Raw genomic sequence first — 16,934 nt, forward strand, 5'->3', positions numbered from 1 at the left:
TATTTTTGATTTTTTTTGCTTTTTGCTGTCAGAGAATGTTAAATCATCCACCGTAGCAGTCATTATTATCAAGATATGTACAGACCAAAGTTGATCAGCAATCCCATTGTTTAAACATATCAAAAAATGTGTAATTATTAATTCATATTGTAAAGCCAAGTGAAACCATTGCATGGTTTGCATTTGGCTTGCTGTCATGTTTGAGATAGAATCTTATTATTTTATTTATTTATTTTAATCTATGACTTTTTTTTGCTGCCCATGCTGCTTTGTTCTAGTTTACTTTGGTCATGAGTGCTTTTGTGCACATAAGCGCGCTGACGTTGGTCACGTGTGTGTAGTACATATGTCTGCTCAGGAGGATACAGCTTTTGTGGTTTCTAAGGTATGCTCATGTTCTCCCCCAGAACTACTCCACCATTTCTCAGAAACATTACCAGCCCTTTTCCAGACTTGCTGATTATGATTTTCAGGATGTAAGAGGCTCATTGTGACAAGCTGTGGTTGTCTGTCAGATTGCCAGGAGAGAAACCAAAAGGTTTTGCTGGTGTGTCATTCAGTCCATCTGAATGGCACGGAAGGAAGCAGAATTAGATCCTTGGGATAGTAGAACATTACAGTGCAACTCAGTACTGAGCTGCAGTCCACTGTCTGACCACTAAAGGAAACCAAATCTAGAAAGCAATGAGAGAGAGATGAACTTCCTTAAAATTCATTTGCCCTTCAACATGAATGGAAGTACTGGGTTTATATGTTACTAATTGCCATTTAAAAATATTGTGCCAATTTTAAAGTACATGTTTGTAAAAACCCAACATTCCCAAGTGTTGTATGTCATTTTAATAAGTATTGCCAGTTTTAAATTTTTGGTTGGGTGTCCACAGAATAGACTCTCAGGCAGTTAGTTGTTTTCTTATTGGCAAAACTGACAAGATAGTCTTCACCTATTGCCTTTTTAGGTTTTAATAATATTCTCATGGCTGTGTATTCTGATGCATATTTTATTTTATTTTATAATTTTGGAAATTTAATTAATTTATCACTCTGAACTATTTAGGAAGGAGAGCAGTAAGTTACACAGCTGTATGCTAACTAGTTAAATATTTCTTTTGCGGAAAAAAAAGTGAAGTTGCACATTCATCAGTCCCCTTGCTTGTTGTACCACCTCAAAATGGGTATGGGGTTTCCAGCCTCTCTGCAGCAAATACATAACTGAAGTATCAGGTTATGTGTCTTCTATTGGGTCTCATTGGGAAGGGGGGACAATGGCATATAAAACATGACAAATGGCAAAAAATAATTGTGATTGATTTGGTCAGACACATTTCTCTGAACTGCTGAGAGGGACCCCTTGAACAATCCGAGTAAGGTTGATCTTAAATTGTTAATGTTCTGTTGTTCACTCCTTTGAATTCAATTCTAAAGGAATTCTGGTACGTGGTGAAGCAGTAAATGAAATAATTGTATTTTTGTGGTGCTTAAAAGAAGTCTATTAATCATATGGGCTCAAGTCCAGCAAAGTATTGTGAATATGCATGACTTTAAACATGTTTTCATTATTTTGCTGGATCAGCATTGTGATTTCAATGTTATTTAATACTGCCTAATATTAAAACAAATTTTAAACTGGCAATTAAGAAAACTATGTTCATTTTGAAGATTTTGGTATAATTTATCTGTTAGAGTAGGGAGGCCTTACAGACTGACTTCACTTAAAGAGGATGTGTCACTTATTGTCAGCGTGGTATGGACTTTATTTGCTTAAATACCTTCATTTGTAAAGTATGTCTCACTTGAAATTGCTTTGTATACATTTTGTAAAAATATTTATAAAATGTTTTGTAAAAAAAAAAAGTATAACAAATTGCAGTTTATTTTGTTATGTTGGATAAATACTGTTAAAAGACACAAGTCAGTAAATATATTGTTAATCCATGGATAGGAAATGTTTAGTTGGAGATTACAAATTGAAACAACCATTGCAATACAGCCAAAGATTTGGGAAAAAATGTCTATCTGTGATTGTCTTGATTTAACCAAGCTGAATATTCACATTTCCAAAAGATGATTGGTGTCAGTTTTAAGTCTTACTCCTCTGCTTTTCATGATGCAGCTCTGTTGTAATATACTTAGTAGGCCAACTTTCCATACTCCTTATGCATCTTTCTGAGCATACACTATTAGGATTTAGTTCATGTGGCATTATTTTAACATTCAGTAATGTTAATCTCCAAATTACAAGAGAGCCAATGGTCCTGCCTTATTGGTATTAGAAGTCTTGCCACAGCAAGGTTCTTGAGACATCTTGCTCTCCTTCTCTGGTGTATTTTCACAAGGTAGAGGCATCATCTTCGTGATGCCTCAGGGAGATGGAAGGTGAGAAGGCTTTTGGATGAAGTGGACACTGCATCCACACTGCTGGTTTGACTCGTGCCAGGTGCATTTGGTTATAGATGCCTGTGTTTGGGTATTTTGTGAGAAGATGCTGCAATTGCAGGGGGTACAGGGAATCTTCCTGCTTTTATTAGAGGGGTGATGAACCTTTTCTTACTGTGATTGAGTTTTTCAGAGAGTATGCTGAGACTCTGATCTACTAAAGCTCTTCTGCCTGGAACTTCCTCACTTTATTTTTGGAGGCTGTGGAAGTGTGGAGCATTGGTGAAGGGCACTGCCTTTCATCTTGGCGTAGGGCCTGCACTGTTGAAAGGTAGAGATCTTCATGGTTAGTATTTGTTATTTTGTCAATGAGACAAAATAAATATACCTTTTGAATGCTTCCCACATGAATTCAGACAGTAACAAAATGAATAAAATCAGTTATATGCTATATTTTAATCTCTCTTTTTGGGTCAGGATAACTAAGCATCTTAGGCTTGTTTTGATTTTTTTTTTTTTTCTTTTTGTCATATCCCTGTAGAATCACCAGGCAAACTTTTTGTATTCCTAAACATTTTTGTGGAGTCTACTGTGCAGGTGTCTCCACCCGAGAATATCTTTCTTATAAAAATTTATGGCATATTCTTTTTATTGCTTTTCAATAGCATTTTTATACTGGGGCTTGTTTTGTTTATTCCAATTTATGGGGCAGAATTTCTGAAGATTTGGGTGTGTGTGTTAATGCAGAGCTGATTTAAGAAAGTCAAAACCTCATTCATTTCGAGGATCTGAATGAAGGAAAAAAAAAAAAAAGCCAAGTTTGGCAGAAGGAAAGGTAAGTGTAAAGAATTTTAAAACTTAGAGGAATTTCTCTTTTCAGTAAGTTTTTTTTTTAATAAGCCTTTGAAATTTTCCTTTTAAATCATACACACGTGTCCTTGGAGTTTTCACAACAATGCATTTGTCAGACAGCTTCAAGAAATTGAAATTGTCTTTGTGACCAGAGGTCAGCTCTCACTTTGGATGAAGAAAATCACAGAAGAAGAGAAGGAGGTCTGGTGAAGATCTGCTCATAGCAGCTCTGGTGCAGAGATGCAATGCATGCACAGATTTCAAATAAGTAGTGGTGGGTGTACTGAGTTATTTGTGATTTTTGGGTTGGCATTTGTGAGTGCTGCTAATCTTGCAACTGGTCATCATATTGGACATGGGAAAGAGTGTGCATAATAATGAGTTACAATAGGTAAACAACAAGTAAGCTTGAGGGAGCCTCCTGCACTAGGGGAGGAAACCTGCAAAGGACACAGAATGTCTAGCTGAACCAATATTTTTGGTGTAAAGCAAAAACCTTTAAAGTTGCTCTGCTGTATGCTGAGGATAAACCCCATTTAATTTTTCTAGAGTTTATATCTTACCTTGTGGGGGAAAAGTGTTTTATAAATATAGGAATTAGCTGCATCAGAATTTTAAGACTCTTGTGTATTTTTCACACACACACACATATATTTGTGTGTGTGTGTATATATATATATATATACATTATATATATATATATATAGAGAGAGAGAGAGGGTGCGGATTGACCTCTTCTCCCAGGCAGCTAGTGACAGAACAAAGACTCAAATCTGTGCCAGGTTGGATATACCAGGAATTTCTTCACTGAAAGGGTTGTTCATCACTGCAATGGACTGCCCAGGGAGTGGAGTCACCATCACTGGAAACCTGATATAGCTCATCTCACAGCAAGGCATTGCTGGGTGTATCTGGGGCTGACAAATGGCCAACAGCATAAAAATTCATGGATTTAATATTATTGAGGTTGCACAATTCCATGTTGCTTTCATGGCAAAATTAATCAGGGATTTTGGAAGCCTCTGTTAGCAAGGGCAAATTGAGTGTCTGCTGTGCCTGTGGAAAGTGCTCTACTGAGTGCTCAGGAACAGGGACTTGGAAACCTCTGTGTCCCCAGAAGGAAATTCACGTGAGGCTGAAGGAGATGAGGCTCCAGGGTTTGGAAGAGATGAGCAGGAAGGTGAGTAGGTGTGTGCAGGATGGATTTTTTTTGGGATCTGAGATTTAATTGACTTAAACCTGATTTAAAAAAACCCAGGAAGTTTTACAGTACTGAATCTGTTTATGTATTAGATAAGATAATTAATATTAAACATGCTGTTCTTTTTGCCTTTGCACCTGGGCGAAGAATGGATTTAGTGAATATTTTACTCAGATGAGGATTTGTGTGTTTTAACAGTTGCAAGGATGGGCTCACACTCAGTTTGAAAGCTGGTTTTGAAAGAACATACCTAATATGCAAGGTTTGATATTAATTTGAGCAAGAACATTGCTAAGAACTGAGAGTTCCAAAGTATTCTGGAATATTTTCATGCTACTGAATGACAATCATTGATAATGTAAGTCTATTAAGAGGTAAGGAAGGTATGGAATCTATTTGCTACTATACTGTTTTTTTTTCTTCTGAGGTTAAATTTGATTAATTTTGAGGTTTTTAGTGAAAACAACATACGATATTAAGATATCTGTTGTAATTAGAATTCCCTTCCTTAAAATGCATTATGTTACTCTCCTCTATTGAGAAGGGCAGTTTTAGTCCTGTGACAACCAGTCTGAGAGTTAAGTCCTAACCTTCCCAGGAAGCTGAGGACTGCTTTTTTTAAAGTGAAATATTAACACATACGATATTGTTAAAGCTAAAAGGGAGATACCACCCCACTCTGATTTTGTTTTGTTTTATCCTTTGGCAATCAAATTTTAATCTCCCAAGTAATAAATCATTCCTGGGTGCTTTATTTGATCTGTCTCTTCAGCAGTGTTTCTGTCAGAAGTTGCATGATTTGTTTCAGAGGAATTTTGATATAGCAGGATCCTACAAAAAATAGTCATTTTTTACCTGTGCTCCCATTTTCCATAAACTTGCTGTAACTTTGGGAGGAATTAATGTTTGTCTTCAATTTGTAAACTCTAGCTCAGAGACCCCCTCTGCTATTTGCATGCAGGTGTGTTTAACATTTACCCCAATCAGAGTGAAGGTATTTTCTTCCTTACCTGGCTGGTTTGGTAGAAATAAATATCAGGGCAAGATTATTGATGGCAGGGAAAACTGGATTTATTTTCTTTCTTTTCGTCTGCCATGCTTTTCGGACTTGAAGGTGTTAGTTTGAAGGTCCTAGTAGTAGTTTTATGGCTCTTATCCCAGGGTCCAGGCATTGAAAGAATTTGAGACTTAAGACTGGATTAAACCATGCCACAAGTGGTGTGACCAGGAGCCTTAGAAATGTATACTCTTATACAGACCTGCTTCTTGGTACTGCAGTACAAAAGCAAGATTTACCTTGAAATCCAGTGTTGTGTGCATGGAGAGGAAGAGGAGAAGGAGCAGATGTAAATTGTTAAACGTTTTTAGAACAGAAGAAAAAGAGTATTTTCGCTTGCTTCCTTTGTCCCCTCATTTACTTAGCAAGGTTGCAGGAGCTTTGACATGGGTGAGCTGACAATGGTCTGTAAAAGGTTTAAAAATGAGAAGCAGGGTAGAAAGCAGAATATGCAGTTCTATTTGTCCATTCCAGAGGTAGCTCAGTAACATCAGGTTCTGTGCAAATAAACAGTAGGTTTCAATTATCTGCTGCTAATTATCACCCAAATTTGATTTGCACTCTCTTCAAAGGGACTCATATCTTTCCATTTAGTTATTTGTTTCAGTGCAATGAGTGACTTTAATTCAAACCAAACGTGGGTCAATTTCCTACTGGAAAAAAAAAAAGCCAGGATGTATTTATCCACAGTCATATCAGTTTAAATTTCGTTTAATGTATGTGGTGATTCATGGCCTCAGTGGGGAGGTGAATTTGTGTCAATCTGTGAATTGGCTCTTCTTGCTTGGCAAGTTTGTAGAGGGCTTGGTCAGCTGTAGAAAGTCTTAAATAATTGTGCCAAATGGGGTGGTTCTGGTGGGCTTTGAGTAATGAGAGGAGGTTTTAATGTTATACAAATGTAACCAAATCTCATTGTGAAGACTTTTCCCTCCAGATATTATTTCTGTTACACAGCATCGAGCCAGCTGGTCTTTTTGTGCTGCAGTAATTATCCTTTTAATCTTTATAGGCAGACTGTATTTATTCCTCTGTCTGTAGTGGTGCAGCCAACGGTCTCTGAGGGCATTGAAGCAATGGTCTCATTCCTTTCCTTCACCAAAGAAATGAGGCAATTTAAGATGGAGTGATTGATTGAAACATCAAGCAGTGCTGTGGAAATCCTGCAGTACTGTGTCATATGGACACTGTCCTGGGAAATGTGCTCCAGGTGACCCTGCTTGAGCAGGGGCCCTAGACGAGGTGACTTCCAGTCATCCTAGTCATTCTTAACAACTCTATGCTAATAATATTCAGTTAACATTGTGGAGAAAAGTTATTTAAGTGTGCAGTACTGGCTGCAGTTTTCAATTGAACTTTATAGGATCACATAAGTGATGGTGTGTATTGAAAAATGCATTAATTTTTGCTTTTTATGACCTAGAAAGCGAATTTACTGTGAGAAAGATGTTAAAAGATTGTTACCAGTATTTTACAGAAAATAGTATTTTACAGAAAATAACAACTGTCAGAAAAGCAGGCATCATCTTCAGCAGAGCTGTCTTGTGGATGAACATTCACCAAATGCCAGCAGCTACTGATGCTCTGCTGGGAAGTTTCCTACATGCTGTAGCTCCAGCTCCAGGCAGTCATTCATAAAATGTTCACTGGATGCAGTGAATGCTCTGCAGTTTAACATGTCTTGTCTCTTTTCACCATGAAAAATATTCTCTGTCCATCCTCATCCACAATCTCTTTTGCCTGGTCTCTTACCCACTGCTGCAGTAGCTGCCAGCTCCCCCCTCCAGTCTCAATCTCTTCCTTCAGCCCAGAGTGAAAGCAGAGCTGGCAGCTGCTCTCTGAGCACAGATGGCAAACGTAGCCAGTCCTTGTGCAGACACTTGAGCCTCTGCTTTTTCTGTCCTTTGGAATCTGTCCCTTGTGATAAAAACATAATTACTTATTTAGTGCCTTTGTGGTGTGATGGATGCGGCCAGGGGGCAATCTGCCATGCAGCTGGCTGGGCAGGGAACAGCCACAGCAGGGAAAAGGGTAAATCCAGCTGGGAGATGGTGCCTGTAAAGGTGGCAGTGAAAGTGTTGCTGGCCCTGGCAATTGGGAACAGCCATTTACAGGGCCAGGGAGTTGGGTACATGTACTTGCTAAAAATTGTATTCAGGATTGCGCACTCCTGTTTCCTCTCCTGCATGTGGCAATGGATAGATCCTCCAGGACAGAGCCCTCACAAGCCAGGGACATGCAGCACTGGCTGGGTGTGGATGTCAGAGCCTGCCCTGGAGGCACTGAGCCGAAAACAGGGCTCTGACCTCCTTTGCCCTCAGCCAGGTGAGTGGGTTTAGGCTGAAATCTCTGGTATCCCTGGATAAAGATCTTTTAGGGGTGTGGGGTTTGGTTTGGTTTGTTTTGTTGAGGTTTTTTCAACTTTCCTTTTTCTTCTCAGAAGGAAGAAGGAATGGAGGGCTGGTAAACACTAAAATCTGTGTAAAGGCTGGAATTTGCCCTGCAGAGCATATTTATTCTACATTTTGACTACCTTTCAGAAAGAACAGTATGTGTAGATTCTGTAGGCAGACAGACACAATAGCCCTGCAAAGTGTGAATTTCTTCCAGCTGTCTTAATGCAGTGTTGATTTTAAAACCTAATTTCACTGTTGCTTGCTATGCCATTAGCACACAGTGAATACATTGGGTTAGTTCAGCTGTGTGGTCTTGTACTTTGTGTTGGGGTGGGTGTCTTTATGGATACTTCAACCAAAACATCTTTGTAGGGTAAGTGAGCAGTCAATGAGCAAACAAAATTCGAGGCAATGAAAGCAAGAATATGCCAGGAAAACTGGTGATATTTAAATTCTATCAAAATATATTTGAATGAAGTGTTAATTACTCTTATACAAAAAAAAAAGCCCCCCGAAAAAGCACCATCAAACCCCCTTAAGCCCTGCTCCCAAAACAGCCCAAACAAACAAACAAAAACCCAGCAAAACCAGAGTTGAAATACAGGAAATTTTAAATCCACAAAAGCATTTTAAAAGGTATCAAGTAAAGTAGAACCTGACAAATGGGCTGATCAGGAGAAGATGAATCTGATACTGTCATATAAACTTGAAATAAAAGAGAATAAGACAGCTGATGAAACAAAGATAAGCAAATGAAATAAAATCACTAAGAATATAACAGTTCCAGAATAGTAGCAACAGAGTTATTTTCTTGTGTATTAACAATATTTTTTACTGGTACAAACTTTTGAGCATGGTGAGATGAAGAAACTCACCCTGATTGAAGAGATTCTCCCCACTCTCTAATGATGAAGCAATTAATAAATGTTATAACTTTCTAAGTAGCTGAAGATCAGCCCATTCCTTCTCAGTAGTGATCTCTAAGTTGCTTCTCTGAATCCCTTGTTTGTTTAATGATGTTCTTTACTAAAAAGAAAAAGGGAAGATTTTAAGCACTTATGATAGATCAGATGGAACAGGAAAGAATTGGGTTTTTTGTCTGGGCCCGGAAAATAGTTGTTTTTTGGTTGGTTTTTTTTTTTTAATACTGTGTATTTTATTAATTTTTGGTGTCTGTGGTTTGCAGATCGTTCTCACGATTCTCCACGAGGTGGAGGAAGCAGCTTGCGCTAGGGGCTGCGGGCGGTGCGCGCTCCCGCTGCGCTCCTCTCCCGGCGCCAGCCCCGCAGCCCCGCTCCAGGAGGGAGCGCGCAAGGAAGGGCTCGGAAGCGTTCCTTGCTCCTTCTAAAAACCATAACGGGGATTTCGGTGTTAATATTCACCAGGAGGTCTTGAAGGGCTGCACGGAATGTGCTGAGTTGGAAGGGACGCACAGGATCTCTGGAATCCGGCTCATGGCCGTGCGCAGGGCATCCCCAGGGATGTGCCGAGAGCCCTGGCCGAGCATGGAGCGTGCCGAGTGTGATGGGAGAAGCTGTGTGCACAACTGTGTGCTGTCTGTCCGGGGTCATACAGCCAGGGCTGGTGGATAAACCTGCTTCTCTGAGATTTGGGGGATAAACCAGCTCCTCTGAGATATGCTGTGCTGCCTGTCCATGGTCACACAGCCAGGGCTGGTGGATAAACCAGCTTCTCTGAGATTTGCTGTGCTGCAGTATGTTCAGTGCTACAGGGCTGCTTCACTGAAAAACTGCTCTTCTTTATGGATAAAGTACAAGTAGGCAAAATAACAGCTTGTGTCTGTAATTAAAAGTGCTGTAGCTTATACTAGATTTCTGCTGAGGGCTCTGATTTGTGAGCAGTGTTTCAGGTTTTCTGCTGACTGTGGTGAGATTTGGAAAGACTTACCTTGCACAGTTATCCCTGAACTTGTCTGTTGCAGAATCCTGTGTTTTCAGTCTTTGCAGCCCCTGAAAATCAAACTCCAGTCAATTTGTAATTTCCTTTCCCTGTCTGAAGCCCTCACCCAACTGATTTTTATTTTTGCCTGTGATGAAGCATGTCAAGCCTAAAATAGAAAATAACAGTTTTAAAATTTAAAGCAGTGGATTTCTCTTGGAAAAAAAATCTGTTAATACTCTTAGATGAATGAGACAATAATGCTTGTGTCTCACCTGATCATCTTATGGCAGATCACTTGAGTTACTTTTCAAGGCATTAAAATATGTTTGCAGCTGTGCTAAGGTTGTTTCAGCATTACAGGCCTAAATCAGTTGTATCCAGATAAAATGTCACTGGAAAAGGGGTATTATCAAGGTGATTTGCAGTTAGTGAACACAAGAGCAGAACTGCAGACTGAGACGGTGATTTGCATGGAAAGAAGGCTGGAAAGGGGTGCTCAGGAGCCATTTCATCCTCCATACCTGATCCCCTGAGCCTATCCTGTTCTCGGCAGAAGCCTGTTGAAGATTGCTCTTGTGAGCTTGCACAAAAGTTGATTTTGCTTCCTTTTAGCCCAAACATTTCCTACCAGCTGCTTGCCTCTCTGTTCCCACAAGCTTTTATTTTCCAAAGGGAAGGGCAAGTTGTTGGTTGGTTGAGTTGATGCTTGGTTTTTCTTTTATTTTTTCTTCTTTTTCCTTTACTGGTATAATTTGTGCCACTTCCTTAAAGGAAATACAAAAATTATTTTTTTTTCTTTTGGCCAAAATACATGGGAGCTTCTTCTGGCATAGCCTTGCCAGTTAGAGCCATAATTTCTTCTTGCTTCTGACTGATGCACCTATGATAGCAACTCATCTAGCTCACAGGCAGGACTTGAAAATTTCTAACAAATTTGGATATATGATCTGTGCTTCAGGTGAAGTTTGGTCCCTCTTCCTTCATATATGACAAGCTAAATAATCTTAACATAAACTTCTGAAAAAGGTTTATAGGATCAAGCTTTGCCAGCTTCTGTGACAGCTAAAAGAATGTGTTTTGTTACTGAGGACTCAATTGATTTAGTGGAATCTGTTAGTGTGGTAAAGCAGTCAGCTGACCAGGCCCCAATTCCTCTTGAGAGGCTTAAAATTCAGATGACCATACTTATGATTAGTAGAACCTTAGCTATAATAGCAATAATTCTGCTTTGGAAATGTGGGAATTTAATGGTAATATGCTTTCTCTGGGTGGAGGGGTAAGTGTATGGGAGCACCCTCTAAATGGCTTGAAGAAAACCCACACTTATTCTGAAAGATGTAAACTTGGCCAGAGGTAGCTGATCTCTGGAGCTGTGCTGAGCTATGTGAGCTATCTGTCCCCAAAGAGGCAAAACTTATCTCCTGAGTCCTGAAAGCATGTTGGCTTTGCTGTTTTGTTTTTTATACAGGACTCAAGTGGGGCAATACCTCTATGGGAAACAGAGTGGGACAGCAGGCTCCTTAAAGCTTCACTCTTAAGTTGAGGAGTTTTTTCTCTGAGTGATGAGGAGAGGGACTGCCTTAAATTCTCTAGCAGCAGCAGATTCAGAGCAAAACAAAGCAAGGAGCTGCAGAGAAAGCTCTGTGCCTTCCTTACTGGTTTGGGCTGGAGCAAGGACCAGCCCAAGGGGTTCTCCCTGGTGAGGGATGGTCCCTTGCTGATCCATGCTCAGGGCTGGAAACAGCAGTCCAGCCTCTCAGGAGGTGCCCTTGCTGCTTCCTGAAGTGACCCTGCAGCATGCTCAGCCTGGGTGCTGCTCTTGCTCCCTTGCTGGTGGGCCTGCAAGGGAGAGGGGTTCCCTTTTCTGCCCACTCATGGCCATCCCTCCCCCCCTGTCTCCTGTTGTCATGGAGAATTGCTCTAAAAGGAGGCAATAACAATTCCTGTAGGAATCAAATTTTACAGTCACAGGTCTTACCTCCAGCAGATACAAGTGAGTGTGCAATGAACACTGTCTCTTCCTTTTGGAATGAAGGCTTTAGTAGCTCAAACTGGGACCACTTGCCTGATACAGGGAGATCTCTGTCTTGATGATTGCAGTTTTTTTCCTGTGGAATTCATTAATCTGTTAACTGTTTCCCTTTATCACAAAATTTCTATAACTTCTTATATTTTAAAAATCTTTATCATCCCTTTTCTATTCAGTGGTAGCTCAGGCCGACTGGAAAAAAAATCTATAAAACATGTGGTGAAGTGAAAAATACACCAAAATTTCACTTCAGTGCTCTGGCCAAATCCATCTTATGGGAGTTGCTACTCTAGCCTGCTCTGTGCTGAAGAGACATTTTTCTCTTCTTCACTTGTGCTGCAAAACTGTGCTTCCTCTTAGGCTGAGGCCAAGCACATCCTGAGAAAAAACTGCTCGGTTTGCCAAACATGCAGCTGATGACACGGATATTTATGCTCCCTGGCAAACTAAGTTAAACAAACAGGGGCTGAGTTGGGCAGACATTATAGGAGGTAATACTTCATTATAACTCAGCTATGAGCAGCTTATTCTTCTTCCCAATTATGGCATCCCCATGCATGGCTTTCCTGAGAGCCATTCTGGGGAAAAACAAATTACAGCATATAAAACCTTGGAAGAGCAGTAACAGGAAGGGACAGTAGCTGGAGTGAGGGGTCTGAGCACATGTCTCTTTTTGTTCAAAGCATGGTTGTTTCTACCTCAGCTACAAAACTGTTAAATTAATTCCTGAAAACTCAGTCGCTCGGTTCGCAGTGTGCCTGAATTCAAGCCGTGTTTCAGTAACATCAGGTTCTGTGCAAATAAACAGTAGGTTTCAATTGTCTGCTGCTAATTATCACCTAAATTTGATTTGCACGCTCTTCAAAGGGACTCATATCTTTCCATTTAGTTATTTGTTTCAGAGCGATGAATCTTTAATTCAAACCAAACGTGGGTCAATTTCCAACTGGAAAAAAAAAAAGCCAGGAATGTGTTTATCCGTGGTCATATCAGTGTCTCTCTTTAGTTTAATATCTGTGGTGATTCATGGCCTCAGTGGGGAGGTGAATTTGTGTCAATCCGTGAATTGGCTTTGCCTGTTTGGCAAGTTTGTAAAGTCAGTTGTAGAAGGTCTTTAATAATTGTTCCTAATGGGATGGTTCTGGTGGGCTTTAGAATGAGGAGTGCAAGCCCTGAAGTTACACAGGCACAGAAAAATCTTGTTAGGCTTCAATTCCCATCCTACCTATAAAAAACTGTCTGTGTGAGGATGAAATGGAGAGATGGGGTAAGGGGATCTAGGCTCTTTCCTACTGCCTTGAATCTCAACTTAAATACGCGTGTGTTATATTATACACAGGCTCCTTGGTTGTCCCTGTGACCCTCTGAAAATTTCAGTGACAGAACTGAGGGATTTCTGGACATTTTTCTTTTTAAAATAAACAGAAAGCACCGAATGCAAGCAAGAGGGCTACAGCAACAAGAGAATTTCATTGTAATAAATACCACATGTGATCACGATTTACAAAGCAGACAATAAAGAGTAATTTAAAAAGAGAAATCCTTCTATTCTCTTTCATGTGGCTAAAGGCAGCATAATTTCTGGCTGTCTTTACTGGAGATTTATTCAAAGATTTAACACCCCCTTCTGTTTTTCTTCTCCTGGAAGCTCAGAGGAGGACACTTTATTAACTTGCTATTCTTTAGATTCACATCTGACCTCTGATTTCTCTTTACATGGAGATAGTTGATAGGAGTTTTGAATTTTTTTTTTAATTTAAAGAATACTTTCAAGATATTTCAGTAGTATGATGTTGTGTTTCCTGCAGTTTTTAAAGATTTTTTTTCTAGTGACTGGAGTAAACACTAGAATTTTTGAAAAGTCCATGAATACTGAAAGCACCTTCTCAAATTCTGTATGTTGTCTTCTGATACTTTAAAGATAGGTTATCTAACACCTCTGCAAATGAAAAACCTGTTTTGATTTGGTGCTCAAACAGTCTGCAGTGGTGACCTAATAGAAAATATTTGCTGTTGGAGTGGAGGAAAGATTTCAACTACATAGCAAGTATTTTTTACACCTCCCTGTTCTGGGCTTCTGTCAGTCCCAGTTAAAGTCAGGGTGCTTCTGAAGTCCAGCTGTAATTACAAAATGAACATCCATGTGCATTTTTACTGTGACTGCATCTGTAAGGTACATCTCAACAGGGTTTGATACAGGGAATTCTTCTTTGTCAAATGGAAACTTTTCTGGATTTCAGTGCTGTGTGTCTGGTTAATCTCTGCAATATTTTTATGGTTTATTTTCAGTCCTGCCAAATCCAATCCAAATAGCTGTATCTTTTCTTCCTGTGATGGAGGTAGAGTATGTTCTGATACAATTGGTGCAGCATACAAGACACAATACAATTTATAGGATAGAGGATTTTTATTTAGGTCGTCTCAACATTTGTTGACCCAGATGAGGGGTCCTATGGTCCTTTGGTTTAAGAAACCCCAAAGTAAAAATAAACTCCGGAACAAGTTCTTTCCTGTCCCAATAGAAGTGGAATAAGTCTTCAGATAAAGACATTCAGATTCATAGATGTATTTAATATAAATTCTCTGTGTGTTTTCTAAGGTTTGGTTGTGATGATCGTAGGCACCTCATGTTTCCCAATACCTGTGTGATGAGCAGCAACATGAGAAAAGCTTTGCTTTTCTATATTCATAGGGTTTCATATGATGTATTAAAATTATTTGTCTCAGAGTGAAGCCTTAAATAAATGGTTACCTCTGTGCAGAGATTTTGAGAGTAGAGAGTGTTGGGCTTTTTCAGAGAGCCGGAGCTCACTTTAATAGAATCTGAGCATTCACCTTTTTAAGGATGATCTGTCTGCAGATTTTCTCCCTGGAATAATGTTTATACCACATGAAGCATGATAAAATATCTATATTTGCTAAAATATCTATATTTGCTAAAATATCTTTGAATGATGCTATTTTGTGGCAGTTTCTCTGTTCCCATCTCCAGGCCTCCAAAGCTTCTGAGACTCTGGAAACTTATGAATATGATTGATATTGTTTGAAATTACCACTTCTAAATGAACATATTGGCTTTTTCTATTGCCTTGCACAGTCTCATTTCACAGTTCTCCTTGTCCAGAATTTCTCTTTGGATTGAAAATTCAGGGAAAACAAGGGCTTGAAAATGGACTCCAAGTCATATTGCTTTCCAGGTAAGGGAAAAATCATGGGACAACCCCCTAATCACACATTTTCCTAACATTCAGATAATCTCCTTGCTGTGTATCTAGCTCTAAGTACAACCATTTCTGTGGGAACAGTTCAGAACTTATTTTCTGCTTTCCAGGAGGAGAGTGACCTGAAGTTCTCTTCTAGACAAGTAGTGTAGAGTAAATGGCTTTTAAAGCCATATATTTTTGAAGATATGGTTACTTTAAAATTCTTTTGCTTCAGCAACAAGTTGGTTTGCTGTTTATTTAAAGGTACCAGAATCCTTGAATTTTCCTTAAAACTTGCTGTTCATAGCATCGTGGAGAAGGAATCTTTCCCACTCCTTAATCTTTCACTCACTCCTTCTGTCAGCGTGTTTCCCTAGATAGCTTCTGTGACCCCTTTCTCTTAGAAAGCTTTTTAACTGAAGTGGTCTTTTGATGTCTAGCTTTCAGCCAGCTTTATTACTTGGCCCAGGAGCCAAGTGTTGTTGACTCATCACTTACGAGGAAGATAATGAACTGCAAACACCCTGATGCATCCTTGGTAATTCTGTACAGAGCCTGTGGCTATAAGGTGCTGTACCAGTTCAGTCATTGAGGAAATTGTTATACATCTTCAGACTGGGCAAGGAATTCAAATAATTCTTTGCTTTGTGTGTCTAGTAATTTTATTTAATTGACTAATTTGCACCCCTCCTGTGTGTTATTGCTATTAAATTGGTGACAGAGAAAATCTGTGTGTGACAGTGCTTTTGTCCCCAGTCTTGTGCTAGACATTTGTAGCTGGACTATCTGAAATCCAAATTTCCATTATGTATGTGGAAATCTACTCAGAAGTATTTATTTATTTCTGCTTTTGGTCCACCAAATCTGTTAGAACCAAGGGAAGTTATTTAGATTTTCCTCCAGTCCTAAAAGTACTTTGAATTGTTTGTGTAATTGCAGTCAGAAAGCAAGTAACAAAATAAGGAATGTGGAGAAAATCAGCTCAGCTATATATGAATTTAAATAGATTAAAAAAAAAAAATTAAACCAAACCCAAAAAGCTGGTTGGTGCAGCTCAGTCCTGAATTGAGAATGTGAAGAAATGAACTGACTAAACCTTCAGTGGGGCATGGCAGAGACAAGCTCTTGGAGAACAGAGACAGACATTTTATCCACTAAAATTTCCCAAATATATCCTAGTTAATCTTCACACCTGAGGAGTTCTGGGGCTGCTGTGGGCCCCCCATGCTTCTTTCACACCTAGGTAACTTCATTAATTTTGCCAGGGTGAGGTCAGGAAATTCTCAAAGCAGAGACCAGGTCGATAATCAATCTTTTATAAGGTCTCCAAGATTAGTGGTGTCCAGGGCATAAAAACACTCTGAGAAAAGTCTTTGACAAAATATCCATGTCTTTACTCTCCTTATGCTGTTATTAAGAAAAATGGGTCTTTTATGTCCAGTGGAGAAACCTTGTCCCAGCTCTCCATGCCTGTGACACCTTGACGCTGGATTATGTTATCGCCGTGCACTCCATATGGAGCTGTGGGCTGAGATCCTGGAAACTGGAGCTGGTGCACACTGTGGAACTCCATGCCAGGAACACTTGAGATCAGCCTTGCTTGCTGTTAATAAGTTCCTGAGAAGAATTCAAGGTGTTTGTTGGAACCTATAAAGCCCCAAATGGTTACCCAGGAGGCTGCTTCCCTTCCTGCAGCACAGCACTTGTACCTGGAATCAGCCAGAGAAACCCGAGCTGGGCTTTGGAATTCGCATCCCACATCCACCCTCCTGGGCTGGGGTCTGTCCAAACTTGGTGTGTGCTGCAAGCTCAGCCTGTTGTTCCTGATGACCTGGTAGGGGATGGTGTGAGGTATTGGGAGTTTGCTTTCTCCTGGTGGTGGTGTGTAATTTTACCTACCGGTGAGTACTTTGTTCGTTTT

This window comes from Serinus canaria, chromosome 3, assembly GCF_022539315.1.
Source record: "Serinus canaria isolate serCan28SL12 chromosome 3, serCan2020, whole genome shotgun sequence".
NCBI lineage: Eukaryota > Metazoa > Chordata > Aves > Passeriformes > Fringillidae > Serinus > Serinus canaria.